Here is a 25,162-nt window from a genome sequence, read left to right as displayed (position 1 = left end):
AGCAGAGGGACCAGGTGCTACTCCAGGTCAGACCCCAGACACGGCTGTTGACCCACACCGGGGAATACAGGAACAGGCAGGTTAGGCTGGCACACAGACTGGTGGGTATAGGTAGGCGCGGCTGGCGTACAGACGGGGAGGTACTGGCAAGCACGGCTGGTATGCAGACAGGGGGTACTGACAAGCACGGCTGGCGTGCAGACTGGATAGGGTCCAGTACAGACTGAGACTCAGGAACAGAACCACAGATGCGGTAGACAAACAGAGCAGAGAGGAACCGCTGGAGCGGTGGGCAAGACAGAGCAGAGAGATACCACCGGAGCGGTGAGCAAGCAGAGCAGGGCGAAACCGCCGGAGTGGTGAGCAAGGCAGAGCAGAGAGGAACCGCCGGAGCGGTGAGCAAGGCAGAGCAGAGCGGAACCGCCAGAGCGGTGAGCAAGGCAGAGCAGGCAGGAACTGCCGGAGCGGTGAGCAAGGCAAAGCAGGCAGGAACCGCCGGAGCGGTGAGCAAGGCAGAGCAGGCAGGAACCGCCAGAGCGGTGAGCAAGGCAGAGCAGAGAGAAACTGCCGGAGCGGTGAGCAAGGCAAAGCAGGCAGGAACCGCCAGAGAGGTGAGCAAGGCAGAGCAGAGAGAAGCCGCCGGAGCGGTGAGCAAGGCAGAGCGGGCAGAAACCGTCGGAGCGGTGAACAAGGCAGAGCGGGCAGGAACCGCCGGAGCGGTGAGTAAGGCAGAGCAGAGATAAACCGCCAGAGCGGTGAGCAAAGGCAGAGCAGAGGGGACAGGGAAAAAAAAAAGGAAGGTACGGACATAGAGAAAAACAGGTAACAGGCTAGGAAAGTGTTCAGACAGGAACTGAGTGTTCAGACAGGAACTGACACTGCAGCGAGATACAGGAGCGAGTCTGGGTATGCGGCCCCCAGAATGTCGGACCAACAGGCTAGAAGAGACAGATAACAGGTCTGGGTATGCGGCCCCCAGAAGGCGGGACGAACAGGCTAGGAGCGTGTTCAGACAGGCCTGGGAATACAGCCTCCAGGAAGGCAGACAGGCAGGAAAAACAGAACAGGACCTGGCACATCAGAGGCTAGGAGCTCTCTGAGGGAAAGAGTTGCTCAGGCACCAGCTCCAAGGTGGAGCTGGTTTAAATATCCAGTGACAGACAGCAATAGGCTGAGGACGCATTAGGGGTGTGCCCACAGCAGCTACAAAAAAACAGGAAGTAACCGGGCCGCCGCCCTAAGCAGTCAGGACAGGGACAAGCAGACAGCATGAACAGAAGCCAGGCTGGCAGACTGGACTGAAGATTAAGTTTGCGATCTTGCATAGTGAAAGATGGTGCACTATGCAAGTACGCTGTTATGCACACGCCCGGGCTAAGCGGCGTGTGCGTGTGATTGGTAGTGATTCCACTGGACCGTGCCGGAGAGTGAATGCCTGGAGGGGCGTGACTAGGTATTCACCCGATCCGACCAGGGTCGCACGACGGCATACGACGCCAGTGCACCAAGGAGGAACCGAGCAGAGGGACCAGGTGCTACTCCAGGACAGACCCCGGACACGGCTGTTGACCCACACAGGGGAATACAGGAACAGGCTGGTAGGCTGGCACACAGACTGGTGGGTATAGGCAGGCACGACTGGTATGCAGGGAGGCGGGTATGCAGGCAGGGGGGTACTAGCAGGTAGGAACACAGGCGGGATAGGACCCAGTACACACCGGGACTCAGGAACAATACAGGCAGAGGGTTACAGGCAAGCACAGCTAGAGTGCAGACAAGGCTGAGCAGGGAAGACAGGGCTCTGTTCACACGGAACAGACAGGAAGGGAAAGACAGAGCCAGATACTCACACAGTACTTGCAGAGACAACAAGCAGGAGTTAGGTACGAGTTCAGACTCTGCAGAAAAAGGAAGGGAACGGACATAGAGGCAAAACAGGTAAAGGACAGGAGAGAGTTCAGACTGGAACTGAGTGTACGGAGGAGACAGACACTGCAGCGGAATACAGGAGCGGGTCTGGGAATACGGCCCCCAGAGAGGCGGAACGAACAGGCAAGGAGCGTGTTCAGACAGGACAGACCAGACACAGGAGCGGGTCTAGGAAATCGGCCACTAGAAGGCGGAACGAACAGGCAAGGAGCGTGTTCAGACAGGACAGACCAGACACAGGAGCGGGTCTAGGAAATCGGCCACTAAAAGGCGGAACGAACAGGCAAGGAGCGTGTTCAGACAGGACAGACCAGACACAGGAGCGGGTCTAGGAAAACGGCCACTAGAAGGCAAGAGGAACAGGCTAGGAGCGAGTTCAGACAGGTCAGACAAGATACAGGAACGGGTCTAGGTAATCGGCCCCTAGAAGGCAGGAGGAACAGGCTAGGAGCGTGTTCAGACAGGACAGACAAGAGAACACAGAAAGGACTCAGTTCAGACACGGGAGCTGATACCGCAAAGCAGGAGACATACAGGACTCAGTTCAGACACGGGAACTGATACAAAAAGCAGGAGACAAGAGACGGGACCTGGCACCTTCAGAGTGCAAGCACACACTGAAGGAAACACTATGCTCAGGCAGGGATAGAAGGGAGCTGCTGAGCTATATACCAGGTGACAGACAGCAATAGGCTGAGGACGCACAAGGGGTGTGACCCACAGCAGGTACAAAAGGCAGGAAGTGATCGGGCGCCGCCCTTAAGCAGCAGAAACAGACACAAACAGACAGCATGGAGGGAAGCCAGAGAGACATTCTGGACAGGAGATCAAGTGCGCCCTCTTGCACAGTGGGAGATGGACCACCATGCAAGGACGCCGCCAGGTATGTTACAGTACCTCCCCCCTTACGCCCCCTCTTCTTCAGGCCTGCCAGAATCTTCCGCAGGGAATTCGAGGGCCAGTCGTTCACTGGGTTGGAGGGGGACAGAGACTTAAGGGTAATCTCTGCTTCGAGGTACATCTTGTCAAGCTCACAGGAAGCAATAGACGGGTTATCAGGTACATAATGAGGAAAAGTCACTGTCTCTTTGTTATCTGGTGGTATCCCGGAGGATTCAGGAAACAACTGGAGGTCCTCCGCCGGGTCAGAAGAGTGCAGAGGCTCAGAGAAAACAACTGCTTCAGAGTACACTAGGTCGGACTCACTGGAGGAAGCAGGCGAGGTATCGGGTACCGAGTATAGGAAAGTCTCTGTCCATTCACCACCAGGTGGCACCCCGAAGGGTTCTGGAGACAGCTGGCGGTCCTCCGCCTGGTCAGAGGGGTGTAGAGACTCACGGGTAACCTCTGCTTCAGAGTACACTAGGTCGGACTCACTGGAGGAAGCAGGCGAGGTATCGGGTACCGAGTATAGGAAAGTCTCTGTCCATTCACCACCAGGTGGCACCCCGAAGGGTTCTGGAGACAGCTGGCGGTCCTCCGCCTGGTCAGAGGGGTGTAGAGACTCACGGGTAACCTCTGCTTCAGAGTACACTAGGTCGGACTCACTGGACGAAGCAAGCGAGGTATCAGATCCAGGATATAGGAAAGTCTCTGTCCATTCACCACCAGGTGGCACCCCGAAGGATTCTGAACACAACTGGAGGTCCTCCGCCTGGTCGGAGGGGTGTAGAGACTCAGGAGTAACCTCTGCTTCGGAGTACACTAAGTTGGACTCACTGGACGAAGCGAGCGAGGTATCAGGTACAGAGTATAGGAGAGTCTCTGTCCTTTCGCTACCAGGTAGCACCCCGAAGGGTTCAGGAGACAACTGGAGATCCTCCGCCTGGTCGGAGGGGTGTAGAGACTCGGAGGTAACTACCACTTTGGGGTACCCATTGTCAGGCTCACAGGACGAAGCGGACAAAGTATTGAGTACCGGGTGTAGAGAAGTCTCTCTCCATTTGTCATCGAGTGGTATCCCGGAGGGTTCAGGAGGCAACAGGGGATCCTCCGCCAGGTAGTAGAGGTGCACAGACTCTGAGGTAACCACAGCTTTGGAGCATCCTTGGACATGCACACCGGTTAAAGAGAAAGAAGCATCTGATGCCGGGTGCAGGAAGTTCTCCTGTGTGGAGTCTGGATGGGCAGAAGTCTCTTCGGCCAGGAGAACTGGTGCACTACCCACGCACATTACCCATTGGGGTTTCTCCGGGATACAGGGAGATGAAGCTTCAGTAGGGACTTCAAGGTTGGGGTCAGGAGGTCTCAGGGAGGACAGACCCTGGCGTGACGGCTTGCCTCTAAGTCTAGCACGTCTGGACTGCCTCTTGAGGTTGAGAGAAGTATTCCGGAAAGCGTAGTCACCCTGTGAGGATTCTGGGTGGGCAGTAGTCTCATTGGGCTGGAGGACTATTGCGCTACCCACACACATTACCCGTCGGGGCTGCTCCGGGATATTGGGAAGTGAAGCTTCAGCAGGGGCTTCAGAGTTAGGGTCCTCGAAGACCATACGAAAGGCCACCAGGAAGGCCTGCAGGTCAAGGATGACAGGATCCCATGCTTCCCATAGGGGGGTGACCCATTTCAAGGCATCACCCGCTAGGTAGTCAATCATAAAGGCCACTTTAGCCCAATCGGAAGGAAAATAGAGAGGGTAGGCCTTAAAGTGTAGCATGCATTGCTCCACAAATGCACGACACTGTCTTGGATCCCCATAGTAACGTGGCGGATCCGCAGGAACGAGGGCTGATAGATCCATCTGGACGGGTGCGTAATTCGCCTGGAACTCAGCTAAAGGGGGAAAAAAAATTTATTTATTTTATTTTAATGCATGTATTCGCTGGAAAAACTTCTCAAAGAGCGAAGGCCGTGGGGCTCAACGGGAACCATGGCCTGAGCATGCTGTTATGCACACGCCCGGGCTAAGCGGCGTGTGCGTGTGATTGGTAGTGATTCCACTGGACCGTGCCGGAGAGTGAATGCCTGGAGGGGCGTGACTAGGTATTCACCCGATCCGACCAGGGTCGCACGACGGCATACGACGCCAGTGCACCAAGGAGGAACCGAGCAGAGGGACCAGGTGCTACTCCAGGACAGACCCCGGACACGGCTGTTGACCCACACAGGGGAATACAGGAACAGGCTGGTAGGCTGGCACACAGACTGGTGGGTATAGGCAGGCACGACTGGTATGCAGGCAGGCGGGTATGCAGGCAGGGGGGTACTAGCAGGTAGGAACACAGGCGGGATAGGACCCAGTACACACCGGGACTCAGGAACAATACAGGCAGAGGGTTACAGGCAAGCACAGCTAGAGTGCAGACAAGGCTGAGCAGGGAGGACAGGGCTCTGTTCACACGGAACAGACAGGAAGGGAAAGACAGAGCCAGATACTCACACAGTACTTGCAGAGACAACAAGCAGGAGTTAGGTACGAGTTCAGACTCTGCAGAAAAAGGAAGGGAACGGACATAGAGGCAAAACAGGTAAAGGACAGGAGAGAGTTCAGACTGGAACTGAGTGTACGGAGGAGACCGACACTGCAGCGGAATACAGGAGCGGGTCTGGGAATACGGCCCCCAGAGAGGCGGAACGAACAGGCAAGGAGCGTGTTCAGACAGGACAGACCAGACACAGGAGCGGGTCTAGGAAATCGGCCACTAGAAGGCGGAACGAACAGGCAAGGAGCGTGTTCAGACAGGACAGACCAGACACAGGAGCGGGTCTAGGAAATCGGCCACTAAAAGGCGGAACGAACAGGCAAGGAGCGTGTTCAGACAGGACAGACCAGACACAGGAGCGGGTCTAGGAAAACGGCCACTAGAAGGCGAGAGGAACAGGCTAGGAGCGAGTTCAGACAGGTCAGACAAGATACAGGAACGGGTCTAGGTAATCGGCCCCTAGAAGGCAGGAGGAACAGGCTAGGAGCGTGTTCAGACAGGACAGACAAGAGAACACAGAAAGGACTCAGTTCAGACACGGGAGCTGATACCGCAAAGCAGGAGACATACAGGACTCAGTTCAGACACGGGAACTGATACAAAAAGCAGGAGACAAGAGACGGGACCTGGCACCTTCAGAGTGCAAGCACACACTGAAGGAAACACTATGCTCAGGCGGGGATAGAAGGGAGCTGCTGAGCTATATACCAGGTGACAGACAGCAATAGGCTGAGGACGCACAAGGGGTGTGACCCACAGCAGGTACAAAAGGCAGGAAGTGATCGGGCGCCGCCCTTAAGCAGCAGAAACAGACACAAACAGACAGCATGGAGGGAAGCCAGAGAGACATTCTGGACAGGAGATCAAGTGCGCCCTCTTGCACAGTGGGAGATGGACCACCATGCAAGGACGCCGCCAGGTATGTTACATACGCCGCCAGGTATGTTACACATGTCATATGGCACATACGCGAGTCAGTTTAATACATTCATTATGTTGTTATGCAGTAGTTTACCTTCCATCGAGGCAGATCATGCACCGACTTAGGCAGGACCAGCACTGAAGGAGGCTTTTCCTCCAGATGCCACTAGGGGACTGGGAGGGGGGGTTACTGCATAAAGCTCATGTTGAGTTTTATATAACGTCACATGCACTGAGCTCCCCCTAGTGGTGGCTGGAGGTCAGAACTTTATCATTTTCAATGTGGAGAGAGGGAGCAGGGAACTTGGAGCTTACTAAAGAGAATTTAGCTGTGTTTTACATCATTTTATGCCATAAATACAATAAAAGATAAGGCTTTTAGGCTACCAGTTTTCTGACCTGTACAGGATGTTAATAATCTTGATCAATATTAGAAAAGTGAAAGAAAATAAGTACACCACAATGGCTGATATCAATGCTGTGAGACCTATTCTAAATTTTGCTATATGAAACTCTAGTCTCCGTCCACTTTATCTATTATTTGTCCAGCATTTATTTATTTATTTTTACTATTATTCCTAGAAAATTATTTATGCTGAATGATAAGAAAATATATTACTATATGCGATTAACCCCTTGATACACTATTATGTCATGAAGCATGTGGGGGTTTATGGGGTGGACTCCGGAGCTGAGCTCATGCCACGCAGGGCAGGTGCCAGGTGTGTTAAACAGCCAATGAATGTCTTTTTACAGCAGCGATCAGAGCTAGCTCCGATCGCAGATTTTTAATCACTTAAATGCTGAGCAACTGCTTAAATTGCAAGGCGTATTTTTTTTTTTAAGACACAATGAGCGCTAAACATAAAACACCAAAAACGATGTCGGAATTGCGTTTTTCTCATCATGTCACCGCACTTGGTATTTTTTCCAGTACATTGTATTAAAAATTATTGGTGTTATTCAAAACTACAACTCGTCACGTGTTACTCATATACATTTTTTTTAATCATGTAATTTTTTTTCCATATCTTTATTATAAAAAACACCAGTAACGTTGCAATTTTCACACTTGCCATTTGCTTTTTTATACTCCTACTTCCTGTGCTTTCAGAGTTTTCAGAAGTCTCATTATCAGCAGAGGCAGGATTACAATGTCAGATAACACCTCTATACATGACTGATAACACAGGATCCACCAATCACAAAAGGCAACGTCACAGGTCGCGCTGGCCCTCCCTTCACAATGACATTTTCACACGCTCATTAGATGCTTCAATACAAATGATAGGGGGGGAGTCTGCTCATTGTGGCTAATGTACATGTGCATTTCCTGAAACTTAATTTGGTATGGGTCTAAAAAAAAAAAAAAAAAAAAAAAACTGTGGCCGGTGTGAACATTGTAAGAGTTCTATTTTTTTTTTTATTAGAGATTGTGATAAATGAAAAAAAAAAAATCTTTACTAAAAGTGAAAAAAAAAACAACAACATACATTTAACACTAGAAAGCATTAGGTAATTTTCTGAAGATAGATTCCCTTTAAGGAATTAAAAACATTAAGTCACATTGGATCTTATGCCTAAAAGATGATAATTTTTAACCATATGCTAAAATAACAAGAAAGCTGTAATCGGACGGGTCACTGTGGGCGTCCCTGATCTCGTACTTAGTATAATGTTTATGTATGAGGCGCACGACACTGACATTATTTTCTCCCAGCTATTTCTGTTTGTGAACAGGAAATGTCACAAATGAGTCAGCACCATCCAACATGCTAAAATAGGTTGCTGGATTGTGCAAATGCAAATGTGACAGTGATGCGCTTTGTTTTCTAAAACTCTTAATGGGAATGTGTCATCAGGAAATTACATAATGTGTAACTCAGGGGTTTGTGATCAATGTATTTTTTAATGTATAAAGTGATATGGAAAATTGATTAAAAAAAGACACTTTTCACATCGACCACTGAGACTAATACTAGATTCATACTTCCTGTTCTGGACAGATTACTTTTTCAGCAGACTCATTATCATCACAGACAGAATTACAATGACTGAACACATCTACAGTTATATGAAAAAGTTTGGGCACCCCTATTAATCTTAAGCTTAATGTTTTATAAAAATTGGTGTTTTTGCAACAGCTATTTCAGTTTGCTATATGTAATAACTGTTGGACACAGTAATGTTTCTGCCTTGAAATGAGGTTTATTGTACTAACAGAAAATGTGCAATCTGCATTCAAACAAAATTTGACAGGTGCATAAGTATGGACACCCTTATCATTTTCTTGTTTTAAATACTCCTACCTACTTTTTACTGACTTACTAAAGCACTTTTTTTGGTTTTGTAACCTCATTGAGCTTTGAACTTCATAGCCAGGTGTATGCAATCATGAGAAAAGCTACTTAAAGTGGCCACTTGCAAGTTGTTCTCCTGTTTGAATCTCCTCTGAAGAGTGGCATCATGGGCTCCTCAAAACAACTGTCAAATGATCTGAAAACAAAGATTATTCAACATAGTTGTTCAGGGGAAGGATACAAAAAGCTGTCTCAGAGATTTAACCTGTCAGTTTCCACTGTGAGGAACATAGTAAGGAAATGGAAGAACACAGGGACAGTTCTTGTTAAGGCCAGAAGTGGCAGGCCAAGAAAAACATCAGAAAGGCAGAGAAGAAGAATGGTGAGATCAGTCAAGGACAATCCTCAGACCACCTCCAGAGAGCTGCAGCATCAACTTGCTGCAGATGGTGTCACTGTGCATCGGTCAACTATACAACACACTTCGCACAAGGAGAAGCTGTATGGGAGAGTGATGCGAAAGAAGCCGTTTCTGCAAGCACGCCACAAACAGAGTTGGCTGAGGTATGCAAAAGCACATTTGGAGAAGCCTATTTCTTTTTGGAAGAAGGTCCTGTGGACTGATGAAACCATGATTGAGTTGTTTGGTCATACAAAAAGGCGTTATGCATGGCGGCAAAAAAACACAGCATTCCAAGAAAAACACTTGCTACCCACAGTAAAATTTGGTGGAGGTTCCATCATGCTTTGGGGCTGTGTGGCCAATGCCGGCACCGGGAATCTTGTTAAAGTTGAGGGACGCATGGATTCCACTCAGTATCAGCAGATTCTTGACAATAATGTTCAAGAATCAGTGACAAAGTTGAAGTTACGCAGGGGATGGATCTTTCAGCAAGACAATGATCCAAAACACGGCTCCAAATCTACTCAGGCATTCATGCAGAGGAACAATTGCAATGTTCTGGAATGGCCATCCCAGTCCCCAGACCTGAATATCATTGAACATCTGTGGGATCATTTGAAGAGGGCTGTCCATGCTCGGCGACCATCAAACTTAACTGAACTGGAATTGTTTTGTAAAGAGGAATGGTCAAAAATACCTTCATCCAGGATCCAGGAAATCATTAAAAGCTACAGGAAGCGACTAGAGGCTGTTAATTTTGCAAAAGGAGGATCTACTAAATATTAATGTCACTTTTCTGGTGAGGTGCCCATACTTATGCACCTGTCAAATTTTGTTTGAATGCAGATTGCACATTTTCTGTTAGTACAATAAACCTCATTTCAAGGCAGAAACATTACTGTGTCCAACAGTTATTACATGTATCAAACTGAAATAGCTGTTGCAAAAACACCAATTTTTATTAAACATTAAGCTTAAGATTAATAGGGGTGCCCAAACTTTTTCATATAACTGTATATAAAGCTGATAACACAGGATGCAGCATTCACAACTCACCTCCTCCCCCTCCGGTACAATGTCTGATAATACCTCTATATATAGCAGATAACACAGGATCCACCATTCACAATAGCTGATATCACAGCTCACCTCCTCTTCCTGTACAATGACTAATAACATCTCTATATACAAGATCCACCATTCACAATAGGTGATGTCACAGCTCACCTCCTCCTCCTATACAATGACTGATATCACCTCTATATACAGGATCCACCATTCACAATAGGTGATGTCACAGCTCACTTCCTCCTCCTGTACAATGACTGATAACACCTCTATATACAGTAGATAACACGCGATCCACCATTCACTATAATTGATGTCACAGCTCACCTCCTCCTCCCTGAAATGAAGCCATATGTACATCTGCTACATTGATGACCACGCACCGGACCAGGTGGTTCACAGGGCTGTGGGTCAGCGGTCATGGACTACCAACATGGCCAATGAACCAGAGTTCTACAAATCAACCCTAATAAATACGTATGAACAAATGGCAAGGTTATGGTCACATTTTGGACAATCCCTTTTTTTTTTTTTTTTACTTAAATGCATGTATTTTGAGCTAAAAATAGTTTTTGCAGTTGGACTTCTTTAAAAGTTTTCTATTTTTGGCTTTAAGGCTCTTTGGTTAACGAAGAATTCATCAAAAAGCTCATTATAACTCTTTTATTTTTATTATTCTGAGCTTCTTTCTGCTGATTTATGACCACATTAAAGTTAATCTCAACTTTGATGTGGTCTGGAGTGATTAATCAGCTGAGGGGAACTCAAAAAATAGAGCTCACTGGTGGATTCTCAGATAAATCATTCTGCTATGCAGCAATAAATAGTGCGACACGTAGGAAGTAGAAGGAAAACTGTGCACAATATTTAATCAAACCCTTTTGCAAAAATTATTTTAGCCCACAATACATAAAGTATTCTTTAGCAATTTTTTTTTTCTCTTATTACCCCATGTCCAATTGAAAAAAGTTGACCTTAAGCTATATATTATTGGAAGAGAATGTGGCTTAATTTTTATACTCAAGTTCTAACACCCGATAGGAAAAACATTGATTACTTTAAATAAATGAATTGAATGGTCTAGTTTTTTAGTTTCCAAAGGAGTTATTTAAGTGTTTCTTGTCACCTCAAGGCTTCTACAAACCTGCAACTAGTCTCGGACTGGCCCATGGGAGGGCAGGAGAATCCTCCAGTAGGCCGCCCCTGTGAAGGAGTGCTAATGAGTAGAGCTATTACACTTGATTTACAATTTGCAGAAAAAGGTATCATCTAATCATTCATTAAACAAGTTAGCCAAATTAATTTTACATAGATGCATAGTGAAATTGGGTACTGGGGTCAGGTTATTTCTGCATGTACAGAAGCTGAACAGTGGGCCCCAAGAATCGATGTTACTGGTGGGCCTTTGCCAACCCAGTCCGACACTGCCTGCAACAATGCATAAAAAAACATAAAAAGGAGGCCCAAAATCTGCAAGATAATCCTTTATTACTGAGACTTGTGCAGTGTCAAGCAGCGCACTGGGGCCATGTGTGGGATATTTCTAAAAACTGCAGAATCAAGGTAATAAATATTACATTTTGTTTCCCTGTTAATACCTGATGTGTCACAGAAAAAAATGATAAAGAATTGAATATATATATATATATATACACACTGTGTGTGTGTGTATATATATACATATATAAGCAAAATTAGAATATCATCAGAAAGACTCGTATATTATATAGAGTCATTACAAACAGAGTGATCTATTTCATGTGATTATTTCTGTTAATGTTGATGATTATGGCTTACAGCCAATGAAAACACAAAAGTCATTATCTCAGTAAATTAGAAAAATTAACAAAAAACACCGGCAAAGGCTTCCTAAGCGTTTAAAAAGGTCCTTTAGTCTGTTTCAGTAGGCTCCACAATCATGGGAAGACTGCTGACTTCACAGATGTCCAGAAGGCAGTCATCAATACACTCCACAAGGTCCCAGTGTCTGGAGGAAGAGTGGAGAGGCCACAATCCAAGCTGCTTGAGGTCTAGTGTGAAGTTTCCACAATCAGTGATGGTGTGAGGAGCCATGTCATCTGCTGGTGGAGGTCCACTGTGTTTTACCAAGATCAAAGTCAGCGCAGCCGTCTACCAGGAGATTTTACAGCACTTCATGCTTCCCTCTGCCGACAAGCTTTCTGGAGATGGAAATGTCATTCTCCAGCAGGACTTGGCCCCTGTCCACACTGCCAAAAGTACCAGTACCTGGTTTACACACAACAGTATCACTGTGCTTGATTGGCAGCAAACTCGCCTGACCTTAACCCTATAGAGAATCTATGGGGTATTGTCAAGAGGAAGATGAGGGACACCAGACCCAACAATGCAGACGAGCTGAAGGCTGCTATCAAAGCAACCTGGGCTTCCATAACACCTCAGCAGTGCCACAGGCTGATCGCCTCCATGCCACATTGCCACATTGATGCAGTAAATGATGCACAAGAAGCCCCGACCAAGTATTGAGGGCATTTACTGAACATACATTTCAGTAGGCAACCTTTTGGATTTTAATAACATTTTTCAAGCTGTTGTTATAAAGTATTCTAATTTACTGAGATAATGACTTATGAGTTTTCATTGGCTGTAAGCCATAATCATCAACATTAACAGAAATAAACCCTTGAAATAGATCACTCTGTCTGTAATGACTCTATATAATATAGGAGTTTCACTTTTTGTATTGAAGAACTGAAATAAATTAACTTTCTCGTGATATTCTAATTTTGTGAGATGCACCTGTATATTGTAGAGAAGCAGGGTGTCATCCTTCTGATGCCAATGTGTATTGAAAATTGAGTAAAACTAAGTTTGGTAAAAGTTTGTACCTACCCTATTTCGAAGAACCTACATTGACAAATGAAAAACTCAAGTTTCAAATGACATTATCCTAGATCTTGGTTTGTTTCTGAGCTTTATTTGCATTTTCAAGGGACGCTGATGGGGTCTTCTGCGGCTCCCATGTATGCAAGCATTTATGTGTCTGCATTGGAAAGTTAACATGTAAGTAACAGATTAATCTCTGGCTACAATATGTGGATATTTTTATGCTGTGGTAATGAAGACGAATTAATAAAGGCTGAGAAATATCTTAATAGTTAACAGGAGCTATTCAGATTTTCACTTGAGAGTTTTGCGAGTCTCCGTTTTTTAGATGTTGAGATGAAGTTACCCTCTACAATGAATTCCAAACCGCCAGATCAAAATATTCTTTTGAGTCATAAGAATTCTTAAAGAAGCACTCCTCCTCCTCCCATCAAAGTTTTTATCCTCTTAATATATTGAAGTCATCATATTATATAGCACTGTGTACTTACAATTGCTCATTTTATCTTTCTACCCAGTTAATTCATCTCTTTTTCATTAGGTCTATGATATCATGTGATTAAAAACAGACTAGCTGAATACTTCTAAACTCTATGTAGAAACAAGAAGTCTCTTTTCTCTTTGAGTCATCATTAGAACTACAAACCTACCTGGGCTGAATTGTAGTTCTAATGTTGACTCACGCAGGGAAAAGAGATACAGTAATCAGACATTATATTTTTTCATAGCGTTACAAAGTGTTTGATTTTAAATTACTTATTCTGGAGGAGGAGGAAGGTCCTGATGAGGAGCAAATAGGGATCTGTTTGCTTCCACATGACGTATATCGGATCTTTACAGTGGAATTAATAAACCCCGAGGGCTTGAACATAAATTGCATTTTTATCACGCTCTTGTAGGTTCCTGCTTATGTGATAGTGGGATTAGCACAAACGTGACCAAGCGATTGTTATGAGATTCAACTCCATGGATTTGCATTTTTTGGTTTTTGAAGTACGAGCTTAATCCAGATCTATTTGGTAAATTGCTAGTAGGTGGCTGAGGTTTACAAAAATGTTATACCTAGCGATTAGTGAGATTAAAAAATGAATATGCAATCTGTTCAAGTAAGAATTTTTGCAACATTGTATTTGGATTTTTGTGCATTTTTTTAATATACACAAGAAGGTGAGAAGGGGTCTCTTATTTTGCATCAACTTGTCGTGGTAATTTATCTATTTGACATATGCCCCAGAGTATCATGTAAAGTGCAGTCTAGGGAGCTGGACGCAGAAGGCTGAAATGAAGTATTTTTTTATACTTACTACAATTGGAAAAAGCCACGTATGACATAATGTTTTGTATGCTCAACCAGGCAGATTGTCTTCTGTTTGCTACTGGTATTCACTTTTGAACCTGAAATGCTTTTATTTACATAATATAACAAACAGAGGAGGTACTCACCCTCCCCAGGTCCATTGGCGTCTCTCCGACTCTGCTCCGGTCTCTGTATTTTGGCTGCAGCGTTGAAGTCAATTCAATTACTCACATCACCACTGCAGCCAATAACTGAGCTTAGTGGCTCTGACAGTGTAGATGGTACGAGCTGCCAAGTTCAGTGATTGGCTGCAGTGCATCTAAAAGCATTTCTTAAAGTGGTAAACCCCTTTAAGAGCGCATGTACATAGACATACTACAGGTCTGTACAACCGTGGAGCTGTATATAGTCATAATACATCACTAATAACATAAATAGGGCACAACGTAATTCTGTATACCTCTAATTTAACACTTTCATAACTGATTGTTTTTCTGGGGGTTGCTATTTTTTTTTTTTGTAGTTTAATTTTTTTCCTCCATTTTTCCCAAAATCCATATTTTCCATATTCATTTTACCATATTAAGTACTGAAAAATGGGGGAGAAAAAAGACAATTCTGATGTTTTTTGGCATTCATTATGCAGTAGAAAGGACCCGGCAGTATGATTTTCTACATGAGTATGATTACACAGACTTCAAATTTATACTTTTTTTTTTCTTTTTATATGTTGATGGATTGAAAAAAATTAGAACTGTAAAAAAAAAAATATTGTTGGTTTCGCCATTTTCTGAAACTTGTAACTTTTTTTTAATTTTTTTCCATGGATGAACCTGTGATAGAATTAGATTTTTCTGATCTGACGTCACAGTGATCCTCTGTGCCCGCTATTAGAGAGGCACAGTAAATCCCTGAGCCGCTGCAGGAAGTGCGGCTGCGACTCACACTGCGCTAGTCAGGAGAATGACTTTAGAGCGCCTCACCTCAGCGTCTGAGGGCGCATGGCAGTGACGTCATGCGCTGCTCAGATGTGGAGGTGAGATGCTGGCAGACAGGACGCAGCACTGGAGTAGAGGGAAGGAAGATGAATATAAGTTTTTTTTTTTTCATGTGTACACTGATGGGGGGCCATGCATACCAGGATTGGGGATGAGGAAGCCATACGTACCAGGATTGGGGGATGAGGGGGCCATACGAACCAGGATTGGGGATGAGGGGGCCATACGTACGAGGATTGGGGATGAGGGGTGCCATATGTACCAGGATTAGGGATGAGGGGTGCCATACATACCTGGATTGGCGGATGAGGGGTGCCATACATACCAGGATTGGGGGATGAGTGGGCCATACGTACCAGAATTGGGGATGAGTGGGCCATACGTACCAGGATTGGGGGATGAGTGGGCCATACGTACCAGGATTGGGGATGAGTGGGCCATACGTACCAGGATTGGGGATGAGTGGGCCATACGTACCAGGATTGGGGATGAGTGGGCCATATGTACCAGGATTGGGGATGAGGGGGCCATACGTACCAGGATTGGGGATGAGGGGGCCATACGTACCAGGATTGGGGATGAGGGGGCCATACGTACCAGGATTGGGGATGAAGGGTGCCATACGTACCAGGATTGGGGATGAGGGGGTGCCATACGTACCAGGATTGGGGATGAGGGGTGCCATACGTACCAGGATTGGGGATGAGGGGGCAATGCATACCAGGATTGGAGATGAGGGAGGGCAGTGCATACCAGGATTGGGGGATGAGGAGGGGGCAATGTATACCAGGATTGGGGGATGAGGGGGCTATGCATACCATAATTGGGGGATGAGGGGGCCATGCATACCAGGATTGGGGGATGAGGGGGGCATGCATACCAGGATTGGGGATGAGGGGGCCATGCATACCAGGATTGGGGGATGAGGGGGCCATGCATACCAGGATTGGGGGATGAGTGGTGCTATAGATACCAGGATTGAGGGGGCCATGCATACCAGGATTAGGCGATGAGGGGGCCATGAATACCAGGATTGGGGGATGAGGGGGCCATGCATACCAGGATTGGGGGATGAGGGTGTCATGCATACCAGGATTGGGGATGAGGGGGCAATGCGTACAAGGATGGGGAAATTTACCAGTAGCTGCTGCATTTCCCATCCTAGGCTTATATTCGAGTCAAATTAGGTGGTAAAATTAGGTGCCTCAGCTTACATTCGGGTCGGCTTATACTCTAGTATATACGGTACTGCAATACTTCACAGGCTGGGCTTCATAGGAGGACCAACATGGCAGCCACGGCTGCAAACAGAGCCACAGTGCCTCTCCACAGGCGCTGTACACACCGCATTACTGTGTGCACGGATCTTAAGCATATTCATAGGCATCGGAGGACAGATATACACTAAAATAGTTGGCATCGATCTCCAGGCGTATCCACCAGCTGCTCATCACTCACATTTTATGGTCTACAAATACTCAGCTGCCGGTCTTTAAATTTCTTTTGCCTTTATATGTCATCCCAACAAGTAATCCCTTTATTATACCTATATTTGTACACTGGCCCAGTATAAGCAATAGTATAAGCAAAACTCATCATCTGGGAACGTCTATGCTATAAGATGCATTTATAACATGTCAACAAAATCTACATTAGATACAATGTACACAGAACTGTGCAAAGGTTTTTAGGAAGGTGTGAAACAAATGCTGCAAAGTAAAGGACGTTGTAAACGTTAGAAGTGATAATATGTTTAAAACGCAAAGAGAATAAACAAGAGGGAAATGTAAATGAAAGTTAATAGAGGATAAAGGTTGTGTTTCCTGTACATTTAGTGAAAACTTAGATAAATAGATTTAGGATTTCCTCACTTTTCTTGTTCCCTTTCCCTTTCCTCTTTCCTTTTTTTCAGCCGCAATACTGTGACTATTTAGTAAGTGCAGAACACGTGGATTACTCTGCCTGGAGCCATTACATTCTTTGCCTCCCTACATGTCACTTTCTATTGTCTCTTTCATCCTGCAGATGCCACACGTTCAGTTCACATCAAGAATAATGCAACTTTTATGGGACAGGACAGTCGGCGTGCTGGAAACCTGACAGCAGGATTTACTTTACCTGTATTACAGCACTAGATTTGTCAGCAGGTTTTTGCTATGGAGTCTAAGAGCAGCATGATGCAGGGGCCGAGACTATGATTCCAGCGATGTGTCACTTACTGGGCTGCTTGCTGCAGTTTTGATAGAATCCCTGTTTTCTCTGCTGCAGGCCTAGTAGCTCTGTATAATCCCACCCACAGCACTGATTGGAAGCTTCCTGTGTACTCTGTGTGCAAACTGCCAATCAGTGGTGGGGGCGGGATTACACAGATTAGCTGGACTGGCTTGCACATGAGCTCTAGTCCTCGAATGATAATCTCTTGCTGATAAAACACTGATTGTATCAAATCTACAGCACACAGCCTAATAAGTGACATATCCCTGAAATCAGGGTTTCTGCCCCTACATTATGCTGCTCTCAGATTAAATAGCAAAGAACCTACTGACACATTCCCTTTTATTTATGCTGTTTGAAACACAGGCAGCACAAGTCAGACACTGGATGAGCGACTTCAGGCATGGACAGTGAAGATGGAAAAAAAAGTCTCCATCTTCTGCACTCTGTCAGTGCACAGAAATCGGACTGCACTCAGATGTCATCCGAGTGCAGTCCGATGTTTTTCATGCACTCATTGACTTGCATAGCTGAATGCGATCAAATATTGGATAAAACTTGTACATGCTTTTTGCTGGACCGAGGATAAAAAAAATCGGGAAAGTGCACGGCCTCATAAAATAACAAATGCCCTCCTGGATGAAGGGGCAAAAATTCCCACAGACTCCTCCAAAATCTAGTAGAAGAAGAGCGGGAGCCATTATATTTGAAGAGGAATGACTCCATATTAATGTCTATGGAGATAGAATTGGAGGTCAGAAAAGCTTCTATAGTATAATGTGGAGGGGGCACATACACAATATGGAGAAAAGTATTTATTGTGAAACTTTTACGGTGAGAGAGTATTGAGGTTTTTGGAGAAATTTGGTGGCCCTCATCGTGAAGCCCCAGCTCAGGGGTAGATGACACACTCACACAAAGCAGGAAAAAGCTATAAAAAGTTGTCTAAACGCTTCCGGCTCGGAATGTTCAACTGTCCAAAATGTCATTAAGAAAGGAAACTGTTGACGTCGAGATAAGATCTCATAGACCCCCGAAAAAAAGTTAGATAGAAGCAGTCATAGACCGGTCATTTATGCAAAGCAAAACCTTGGCAGCACGTCTAATGCTGCCAGGAATGTTTATCTGGGTGATGTCTTATGCCCAGAGAAGAAAAAAAATCTTTTTAACCCCTTAAAGTACCATGATCAGATGATCACAGCTTCAAGTTCCCTAAGGGGACAATATGCCGGGAGAAAAAAAAAATAAATAAAAAATTAACCCCTTAACGCACCATGATCAGATAATCGCAGGTTCAAGTCCCCTAAGGGGACAAACAAGAACAGTGAAAAGTAAAAAAAATATGAAAAAAAAACCGACAAAAAAAACAAACAAAAGTTCTCCCATTAAAAATAAAGATATTAAAAAAATTCACATATTTGGTATCGCTGCATTCAGAAAAACTTGATCTATCAAAATATCAAAATAATTAACCCGATCAGTAAACACCATAAGCGGAAAAAAATCCAGAACGCCAAAATTACGGTTTTTTAGACGCTGCAATTCCACAAAAAAATGCTGTAACAGGCGATCAAAACATCACATCTATCCCAAAATGGTATCAATAAAACTGTCATCTCATCCCGCCAAAAATAAGCCATCACACAGCTCCATCGACCGAAAAATGAAAACGTTACCGGTCTCGGAAACTGGCGACGCTGCCCCCCAATTTTTTTTTTGCAAACTTCTGTTTTTTTTCCCCTGTCACTAAAATAATAAAAAAAACCTGGACATGTTGGGTATCGCCGTAATCGTACCGATGAGGAGAATCATATTGCGACGTCATTTTTACCACAAAATTTTCCACCGTAAAAACAATTCCCAAAAAACAATGTCAGAATTGTGTTGTTTTTTTTTCACAATTTCACCGAACTTGGAATTTTTTTTATTGTTTTCCAGTACGGTATTGGGTAACATGAATGGCGTCATTCAAAAGTACAACTCGTCCCGCAAAAAACAAGCAGGGCTATGACAGGGGGTAAAATAAAAAAGTTATGGCTCTGGGAAGAAGAGGGAGGACTAAAATGGAAACGCAAAAAACGGAAAGGTTTAAGGCACCCCTCTCTTCCATAGCTCCCTTGTATATGACCGCTGCAGCCAATCACTGTCTGCAGCGGTGATGCACGGTCTCAGCTCATGTGCAGACACTCCTAGTTCTAGGTGGTCACACTCTATCACACATGTTGTGGACATGCTGCTTGCTGACGGGCTCCCATTAATGGTCACACTCTATCACAAATGTTGTGGACATGCTGCTTGCTGACGGGCTCCCATTAATGGTCACACTCTATCACACATGTTGTGGACATGCTGCTTGCTGACGGGCTCCCATTAATGGTCATACTCTATCACACATGTTGTGGACATGCTGCTTGCTGACGGGCTCCCATTAATGGTCACACTCTATCACACATGTTGTGGACATGCTGCTTGCTGACGGGCTCCCATTAATGGTCACACTCTATCACACATGTTGTGGACATGCTGCTTGCTGACGGGCTCCCATTAATGGTCATACTCTATCACACATGTTGTGGACATGCTGCTTGCTGACGGGCTCCCATTAATGGTCACACTCTATCACATGTTGTGGACATGCTGCTTGCTGACGGGCTCCCATTAATGGTCACACTCTATCACATGTTGTGGACATGCTGCTTGCTGACGGGCTCCCATTTATGGTCATACTCTATCACACATGTTGTGGACATGCTGCTTGCTGACGGGCTCCCATTAATGGTCACACTCTATCACATGTTGTGGACATGCTGCTTGCTGACGGGCTCCCATTAATGGTCACACTCTATCACATGTTGTGGACATGCTGCTTGCTGACGGGCTCCCATTAATGGTCACACTCTATCACATGTTGTGGACATGCTGCTTGCTGACGGGCTCCCATTTATGGTCATACTCTATCACACATGTTGTGGACATGCTGCTTGCTGACGGGCTCCCATTAATGGTCACACTCTATCACACATGTTGTGGACATGCTGCTTGCTGACAGGCTCCCATTAATGGTCACACTCTATCACATGTTGTGGACATGCTGCTTGCTGACGGGCTCCCATTTATGGTCATACTCTATCACACATGTTGTGGACATGCTGCTTGCTGACGGGCTCCCATTAATGGTCACACTCTATCACACATGTTGTGGACATGCTGCTTGCTGACAGGCTCCCATTAATGGTCACACTCTATCACATGTTGTGGACATGCTGCTTGCTGACGGGCTCCCATTAATGGTCACACTCTATCACACATGTTGTGGACATGCTGCTTGCTGACGGGCTCCCATTAATGGTCACACTCTATCACACATGTTGTGGACATGCTGCTTGCTGACGGGCTCCCATTAATGAGGCGATGGCAGTGAGGAGAGGAGAGGACAGCCATGGATGTGATGTGATGTCAGCCTCATCCCCTCCTGGTGGGAGAAATCACAGGAAGGAGAGAGCTGCTCCTCACTGTTCCCTCCCCCACCCCCGCCCTCCTGCACGTAGTGGAGCTGCTGCTGCTGCCTGATGAGCGTTATCCTCCTCCGCTCGGGCTGACACATCGCCGGGCGTTACCGGGGAGGGAGGACGGTGAGGTGACCGCGGCAGCGGGGACTACTGCACAGCCCGGACCTGCCCTTCCTGCAGCAGCCATGTAAGAGCCCGTGATTTGCTTCTAGTGGGGGAATCTCCCGTGGATTCGGGATAAGCAGCTTTGTGTGTTCGGTGCCGTCATCATTTAAAGCGGCAGTGCCCCCATTATCCCCGGCCGGGAGCTGCGGGGTTAATGTGGGCAGCTGCTGTTTACTGAGCAGGAGAGGTGCCAGGGCTGAGTGGGCACCGGCCGCCCCCCATACACCAGGCCATGGGGGCTGAGGACCGCTATGTCGTGACAGTGGTGACATTACCAGGGCCGGCTCCTGCTATGTGCGGCCTGGGGGTCTCCCTGCCGGCCTTTACCGGCTTCTCTCTGCCTCCCAATACCCAAACCTTTATTATTTTTGGTACCAGAATTGGGATTTTTGGGGGGCAGTTTTTATCATCATCACTTTGGGGTTTATATGACTTTCTGAGGGGAAGTGACCATAAAACAGCGATTCTGTCAGCGCCATTGTTTCACCGTATAAGATAATGTTATATGACGCTATAATACCTTCCTCGGTTACATCGCCGCGGTAACAAATACTTTTTTTTTTATTTACTGTTTACTTTTATATTTTTCTTTTTTTTTTTTTTTTATTAAAAAAATAAAGAAAAATATAAGTTTTATAGTACATAAAATCTAAAAAAAATTTTTTTTTTAGATGTTATTTACTTATTTTTCTTGTTAAAATATTTATACTTTTTTTAAAAATTTTTTTAGAAAAGAAATATAAGTTTATAGTAAATATCTAAAATATTTTTAGATTTTATCTACTATAAACATTTATATTTTTTTTATATTTTATAAAAAAGAGAAAAAAGTTTATAGTAAAATCTAAAAAAAATATTTTATTTGCTATAAACTTTTATATTCTCTTTTTTTTTATAAAAAATATTTATACGTTATTTTTTCATAAAAAAAAAATAAAGGTTTATAGTAAATCGAAACATTTTTTTTTTAGGCTTTGTTTACTATAAATGTTTATATTTTTTATAATATACTGCACATACTATTTTTTTTTATATTTTTCAGTTTTTTATAAAAATATATAAGTTTATAATATCTAACATAATAATTTTATTTACTGTAAGCTTTTATATTTTTCTCTTTTTTTATGAAATATTTATATGGTATATTTTATATATTAAAAAAAATATATATATATATATAAATGTTTATAGTAAATAAAATCTAAACTTTTTTTTTTTAGTCTTTCTAGGCAGCATGAACCTGCACTTGCCTATACAGCACCCTGTAATATTGCAGTGTATTGTAAAATTACTGATCTGCTATGAAGTCCAGTCACAGACTTGGGGGTCTTGAGTAGTCTCTTCTCGCTGGCTTCTGTGACAATGCTATCACCACCTGCAGTCATGTTGTGGGGGACGTTGAGGCGGCTGGTAGGCATTGTAAGGCTGGCCATACACATTAGATGGCTGGCGGACAAATGATGCGTATGGGGAGCCTTACCGCACACCTCTTAGATGCTGCTGTCAATCACAATAGTAGCACTTAAGAGGTTAAATTGCTGCAATCGGCGCTAGCTCTGATTGCTGCCGTTGTGCCAGCTGTACGGCGTGTGAGATTCCGGCTCTGCACGCCTACTTAATTTTTTGTTTCTTCCAACCTGTATGCTATGGCCACGATAACTTGCCGGTCTCAATGTGACCACTTTAATTTCACAATATGTGGCGCCCAGAGTCGCCGTGTAACCCCAGACTAAGCCGGACCCGTCACCAGGTCAGAAAGGGGCAGTTATTGTTCCTGTTTTATTTCCGCTGCCCCCTAAGTATTCCGGTTTTGCTTTTTTTTTAATTAAATCTGCCCCTTAGTGATATGGACCCTCTTTATTTAGTGCTAATTTTTATGGTCTTCACCAAGGGGGCATTGCTCAGGGTAATTCTACAACCTAATGACACTCCCCCGAGGATTGACACGCCCCTGAGGATCTTGTGAGCCATGCCCCCCTTGTAAAGATGATAAAAATTGGCACTAAATAAAAATGCCCAAATATCCTGGGACTGTAAGGCAGAAGTAAAAAAAAAATTAAAACCAAAAAAATGGCCACTTTTGACCTGGTGACCAGTTACAGCCCCATTGTGTTGTGCATAAAAGCAGACAGATAGGTGCGGTATTATTTATTTGTTTTATGGCTGATACATCTGTCCATTGGTTTGGCTGGACTATTATTGACTTTATTGTAAGACCCTCACCAGACGTCTCATATTTAGGTTCCTGGATTTCCGTGTGTATAATATTGGGCTATTGACGTTGCCATTGTGGCTAGTTATGTCGCAGGCTTCGCCAAGCTGACAGCTGCCATTTAGGGGCTTCGGTCTTGAAAGCTTTTGTAGAACATTTTAGGACGTTTCCTCCTTATTGACCCAACATCTTATTATACTGACCCCCATCTCCAAAATGAACAGTAATTGTATCCGAAGCAGAGTGCGAAGTGTCCGGAGCAGGGGATTCCCTCACCGCCCCAGAACTGAAGAGCGTACTGCGGACTCTCCATACAATAGGGCCACCATGTCATGGTGGAGCGCTTCACATTTCCCCCATTGCAGTGCAGTGATGTAGTAAAGAAAATGAACCTAGAATTGTCTGTGCCGCTGTGCCAACCACACATGATGCATTTTGCAGCGAAATCCGCTGCAACAATTATTCGCCACATCTTGTATTACCCCAATACAATACTTAGTGGATCAGATTTATCAAGCACACTGCACTTGGGGCTAAACTTCTCTAACTTTCTTACATCTGAGCAATCAATCAGCGCGGAAATCTTTCTCTTCCTCTGCCGATCAGTGCTGAAACTATTGATGCCACCTACAAGGTGACATTGTAGGACCGTACCAGGGCTGCAGCATTTTCACACTCTTGCGCCTTGGTTTGCTGACCAAGGGAGAAAAAAAGGAAACTGCAAGTAAAAAGGAAATTGCTTTGGTATATGCTTTTTTTTAATAGGAAGTGGTATAGACAGTGCAACAACTCTTGTAACAAAGTAACCAAAGTGTTTTATCACATGTATCACAATATCTGAAAACAAGCAAATCATGCCGATTATCATACGTAACTGCAGGATCAGACTACACACAGGGATGTGTCCTAATCCGCGACCATGTACAGAAGTTGTCCTGGGATATGTTAAAGCTAATTTGGTTGTTATCCTGATTAAAATTACTAAAATTGATTAATATACTTTAGTCCCAGCTCCAGAACCATACTTTGCGCCTCTGCCGTTTTCATTTCTTTCTTCATTCCAAGCCAGCTGAGAACTTCAGCTCTTTATGATGGCGACTTGTATGTGGGGGCTCATTGATCCCTCCCTGAATCACCACTAAAAAAGAAAGGGGCTGGCTTAGCTAGTAATATGTCACAGCCAGCCCCCTTCATACACATCATTGATACAAAAATGGAGGAAAGTTAGAAATAGAGTTGCCGGGTCTGGAATCAGAACTTTGGGGCATTATTTTGACTAAAAGTAAAGTTTGGAATTTCTATTTTTTTTTCTGTCTTTCGCACTAATATTTTGTTTTTCTGGTCAACCTGTATAGCTGTTGGTGAGGTAAGAAAAAAAAAATGCAGTAATTTCCAACCCCCTGCTCCCATCATGGGTGCTTCTTCAGAATTGAGTCGGCAGACCCTAAATTACTGTACATTACTAATTTTTTTTTAAATGTTTGGACTTTGTTTAAAAAGTTTATTTATAAATGTATAAAATAAGATGGTGTAATTTTTTTTTTTTATATAGTTTTTTGACGCCATTTAAGTGTCCAAAGCAAATAAAGCAGACCCAGAACATGGGGTCGGACGCTGCCCGCAGTCTCCTATACTCTGGTATCAGTTGTGAGCCGGGCATGCCCCCTATCGATGATGGATTATATGTTATTCCGCTACCCCCCCAAACACTCCCCTATATTGCCTCTTTGGGGAAAAGGTAGCTTGAAAGTCCAGAAGTGTTTTCTAGAGTCTTTTGGGAAAGGTTTTCTTGATCTCACAGAACAGGATTTGATGTTATGTGGCACGAGTTATATATCCAGATGATCCTATAACTTTGT

General features: G+C 44.7%; 1 protein-coding gene across 2 annotated transcripts in view; it reads left to right on the top strand.

Moving 5' to 3' along the window:
* RIPOR1 (RHO family interacting cell polarization regulator 1) overlaps positions 1-25,162 on the top strand; it is a 136,491-nt gene that overhangs the window by 28,514 nt on the left and 82,815 nt on the right. Inside the window, exon 1 of one of the 2 annotated variants that reach the window (XM_073658311.1) lies at positions 20,928-21,113. The exons of the other annotated variant lie outside the window; for it this stretch is intronic. The gene's annotated coding sequence lies outside the window, so the exon portion shown is untranslated. Of the gene's footprint in view, positions 1-20,927; positions 21,114-25,162 lie in introns of those variants that run through there. 2 annotated transcript variants of the gene reach the window in all.

The sequence above is a fragment of the Phyllobates terribilis genome, unplaced genomic scaffold, assembly GCF_046119375.1.
Source record: "Phyllobates terribilis strain yellow unplaced genomic scaffold, ASM4611937v1 Scaffold_13__5_contigs__length_258822181, whole genome shotgun sequence".
Taxonomy (NCBI): domain Eukaryota; kingdom Metazoa; phylum Chordata; class Amphibia; order Anura; family Dendrobatidae; genus Phyllobates; species Phyllobates terribilis.
This window is presented reverse-complemented; position numbering and strand designations above follow the sequence as displayed.